Genomic DNA, 5217 nt, shown 5'->3' with positions numbered 1-5217 from the left:
AAGCTTTAAGTTAATTCAAACTTGGAGCCTAAAAATGTCTCATCTCAGGTTTTTCGGGTACGGGCAGTACCATCGCTTGTGTGGCCGGTACTATCGCTTGACATCTTGACATTAGGCGATACCACCACCTGACAGAGCTCAGAGACCGAGCTCTAGCGGTACCATCGCCTGACAGGGGTGGTACCATCGCTGGCAGCATTTATTGCCGGCGGTACCACCATCCAAACCACTTGGGAGATAGAGTCTCTCTGGCGGTGCTACCACTGGCCAAGCTTTCAGCATTCTAGTTGGGCCTTGAATCCAGCCTAAACCGGCCCAACTTCAGGCCTAGTTGGCCCCTAGCATAGTTGATGGGATTACCTCCCAATCCCAACTCTAATTATGTGCTAACTACGATTCCTAAGACATATTCTAAGTAAAATAAGTCTGTAAGTCTAGTTTCTTCCGGCGAGCTTCCGGCGATTCTTCTGGCGAATTTCCGACAATCTCTCGGCAATATTCCAGTAGACTCCCGACAAGCTCCTGATGACGATTTTCTTGGCGAGTTCCGATGAGCTTCTTTGGTAAGCTCCTAAACTTCTCAGTTGGTTCCGGTAGAACTTCCGACGAACGTCCGGACTTCCAAAGAACTCTCGAACTCCTAACGAAATCACGTTCTTGACTCCGGGACTTCATTTTGCTTTATGCCTTGCTATCATAGTTAATCCTGCACACATAAAAATATACTTTGATCTAGACAATTATTACTAAGCATGAATCATGTCGTCCGGCATGTCATTGGTCCATCGACGCTTCGTCCGATTCTTCGGCACATCATCTTCTCTTGCGGCCTATTGCCCAATCGGCCAGTTGACCTCCGCAACTCTAATATCCTTGGTATAATATCCGCTCTTCTTGGCCCGATGCCCGAATCCATGGCCCGAAACCTTCTATCGATACGTCGACCGATCCTTCGGCCCGACGTCCAATCTTCTGACATATTTTCCTCCGACCCAACATGATTCTTCCTACTTTAATTGTCTCTCCCTAATCGAAGCATCCTGCATCACTCAAAACGTAGATCAAATCATAAATACTATTAATTGGTTTCATCATCAAAATCTGAGATTCAACAATCTCTCCCTTTTTTATGATGACAACCAATTGATGATAGAGTTAACCTTAACTCCCAGCGTTTAAACAAACTCCCCCTATCAATATGCCATATTGATAGAATTCTTGGATTCAAAAATCCAAGCAACATGTTATCATAAACTTATGCATAACATCATACTTATCCCCCTTTGTCATCAACAAAAAGGAGAAGTCCAATTATCAAGTGTTTAGACATACAAGTTCAAATCATTGCATAACAAATATATTATCAAATTTTATCAACATGCAATTTGTAAGCTAGAAAATTTAGCAAGCCAAAAAATAATATCATGAAGGATGAGATCATGTGAATACCAAAAGACATGATTCATTTTGACAAATCTCCTCTTAAATATTCAAAGAGAAATCTTAGGAGATCAAATAATAAAAGATATTTAAATAAAATTTTAAGTCATGAATTTCAAAAAAGATATTCAAATAAAATTTTAAGTCATGAATTTTGAAAAAGATATTCTCTTTTGTAAATCGTAAAAGGAAATGTAGGAGAAAAAGATTTCAATTCATGCATAGGAAATCTTATGATTCACATAGAAAAATCTCCTCTTTAGTAAAATACCAAGAAAAATCGTAGGAGTACAAAGAAGAGATCTTGATTAAAAAAAATATCTCAAGTAATTCCAATAAACCAAGATCATGAATTTGATAAAACTTATTCAAATTCATATCGTCAAAATCATCAAAATCTCAACATTTCTTTCAAAAGATTCAAAATGGCATAAATATTTTTTTTGATCTCTTAGTGAAAAATCGATAAGGTAGGGATTGAGAAGTTTTCAAGAAAAATGCTTTCCGCTTTTTGTTTCAATTCATATGATTTTATTTCATTTATGCCAAATAAAAACTTGTATCATGTTTAAAACTGAAAGTACAAGATTTATTACGACAAAAATCAATAAGGCATAAATCACCCAAAAATCACTATTACTTCAAATCATCATGCATAATTTTAAAAGATAAATTTATTAAGCATGATCATTATGCATTATTACATTATTTCATCAAGCATGATTTCATAAAGTTTTTTCAATAATACGGATATCATTAAGATACACATTATCATTAAAGCATCTAGCATGATTTAAGTCTAACATTTTGTTCCTTTATCATAACACATATAATTTTCATGATTATTTTTAAAATTACTAGATAAGCATGATTCCTAATTTTTTATAGTTTTATTTATTAAACATATCATTTTTTAAAAAAATATTTTTTTAAATTAAAAATAACTCATGAAAGGCATCATGTAATTTTGAAATAAACTAAGGGCATTTTGATTATCTCATCGTCGAAGGCCGTTAAGACATAGTTTACTATCTCGCCTTTGTTGATTTTCTTCTCGTCTTTGGAGGAGCTCGATTCGTCTTTTGGCAACTTCTTCTTGCGTTCATAGCAAGTAGTTCCGCTCTTTTTAAATTTATTTTTATTCTTTAATTGTTGTTTCATGAACTTTTTAAATTTCATGAGGAGTTCAAGTTCACCATCACTTGAGCTTATGCTAGAGTGGTCTTCTTTTGTTAGAAGTGCTAAATCCTTCCTGTGCTTTGGAAGGTTGTTCTCAAGTTCATTTTGTGAATTATGCGCTTTTTTATATGTGATCAATGAACCAAAAAGTTCTTCAAGTGAAAAATTATTAAGATATTTTGCCTCTTGTATTGCTGTTACTTTCGGATCCCAACTCTTATTAAGAAAATGTAAAATTTTATTTATAAGTTCAAAATCTAAAAAAAATTTACCAAGTGCTTTTAAACCATTGACGACATTCGTAAAATGGGTGTACATGTCTCCAATGGTTTCACTTGGTTTTATATGAAATAGTTCAAAATCATGCATTAAAAGATTGACTTTAGAATCTTTTACTCTACTCGTGCCTTTGTGTGTGATTTCGAGAGTATGCCATATTTTAAAAGTCATTTCGTAAGTAGAAACCAGATTAAACTCAATTTTATCTAAGGCACAAAATAGGGCATTCATAGCCTTTGCATTTAGAGAAAAAGTCTTCTTCTCTAAATCATTCCAATAGTTCATTGGAAGAGAAGACATTCGAAAATCGTTTTCAATAATATTTTAAAATTTTAACTCTAAGGAAAACAAGAAAACTCTCATTCGAGTTTTTCAATATATGTAGTCCGTCCCATTGAACAAAAGAGGACGAATGAGAGAGTGACCCTTTTGAAAGCCGAAAAGAGCCATTTCTCTTTGGGTGTTAAACCAAATGAGAAAAACAAGGCTCTCATACCAACTGTTAGGAATGAGTCGGCACTAAGAGGGAGAGGTGAATTAGTGCAGCAGTAAAATTATGTCAGTTCTGAAAAATACTTTGTACAATTAAAACCGATCTCGGAAAGATAGCTTGAAAGCATATGCGAGTGTAGGCGTAGTAAAAGCACAGTAAGAAGGAGAGGCAGTTTGCTATAAAAGTAAATTGCTCAAAGTAAATGCAAACCGAGTTTATAGTGGTTCGATCATCATGACCTACATCCACTCCCGATTCCTCCTCCGTCGAGGCCACTAGCATCGACTATCGGTCTCCCTTCAATAGGCGAAGACCAACCATATTTTACAACTCGATTCTCCTTTTACTGGGTTTAGGAGATAACCCTTACACCCCCACTTACTCCTCTCTCAAACTATTCTAACACTTAGAAGAAGGAGAGGAGTTCACACAAGATTGCAGCAGCGTTTCTTTCCTTTTTTACTCTCAAGTCTTATGTATCTTAACTAGGGATGAGAGGGGTATTTATAGGCTTCAAGTTGATTCAAACTTGGAGCCTAAAAATGTCTCATCTCGGGTTTCTCGGGTATGGGCGGTACCATCGCCTATGTTGGGTGGTACTACCACCTGGCATCCTAATACTGAGTGGTACCACCGCCTAACAGAGCTCGGAGACCAAGCTCTAGCGGTACCACTGCCTGACCAGGGCATTACCACCGCTGGCAGCATTTACTGTCGGCGATACCACCACTTAGACCACCTAGGAGACTGAGTTTCCCAACCAGTGCCATAGTCGGTCAAGCTTTCAGCATGTTAGTTGGGTCTTGAATCTGGCATAAACCAACCCAACTTTAGGCTCAGTTGGCCCCTAACAGAGTTGATGGGATTACCTCCTAATCCCAACTCTAATTATGTGTTAACTACGATTCCTAAGACATATTCTAAATAAAATAAGTTTGTAAGTCTAGTTTCTTCCGACGAGCTTCCAGCGATTCTTCTGATGAATTTTCGATAATCTCTCGGCAATGTTCCAGCAAACTCCTAGTAAACTCCTGGACTTCACGACAATCTTCTTGGCAAGTTCTGACAAGCTTCTTTGGCAAGCTCCTGGACTTCTCGATTGGTTCTGATAGAACTTCCGACAAACGTTCGGACTTCCAACGAACTCTCAAACTCCCAACGAAATCACGTTCTTGACTCTGGGACTTCATTTTGCTTTATGCTTTGCTATTACAGTTAATCCTACACATATAAAAACATACTTCGATCTAGACAATTATTACTAAACATGAATCATGTCGTCCAACATGCCATTGGTCCATCGACGCTTCATCCTATTCTTTGGCGCATCATCCTATCTTGCAGCCTATTGCCCAATCGGCCAGTTGACCTCCGCAACTCTGATATCCTTGGTGCAATATCCACTCTTCTTGGCCCAATGCTCGAATCCATGGTCCGAAGCCTTCTGTCAATACGTCGACCAATCCTCCGGCCCGACGTCCAATCTTCTGATATGTTTTCCTCCAGCCCAACATAATTCTTTCTGCTTTAATTGTCTTTAACTGATCGAAGCATCCTACGTCACTCAAAACGCAAATCAAATCATAAATACTATCAATTAGTTTCATCATCAAAATATGAGATTCAACAAAACCCACTCAATATCAACAAGTAGTTGGCTCTTTGCAGTACTTATATCTCACCCATACAGAAATCTCATTTGTCGTCAATAAATTATCATAATTTATGCAGCAACCATCTACTATGCACTAGTCTACAGTCAAACGAATCCTGCGATACCTTAAAGGGACCCTCAATCGTGGTCTCTTTCTCCGCAAACACCTTCC

Source organism: Musa acuminata, chromosome BXJ2-5 (assembly GCF_036884655.1).
Source record: "Musa acuminata AAA Group cultivar baxijiao chromosome BXJ2-5, Cavendish_Baxijiao_AAA, whole genome shotgun sequence".
Taxonomy (NCBI): Eukaryota; Viridiplantae; Streptophyta; class Magnoliopsida; order Zingiberales; family Musaceae; genus Musa; species Musa acuminata.
The sequence above is the reverse complement of the archived record's forward strand: the minus strand, read 5'-3'. Positions refer to the sequence as shown.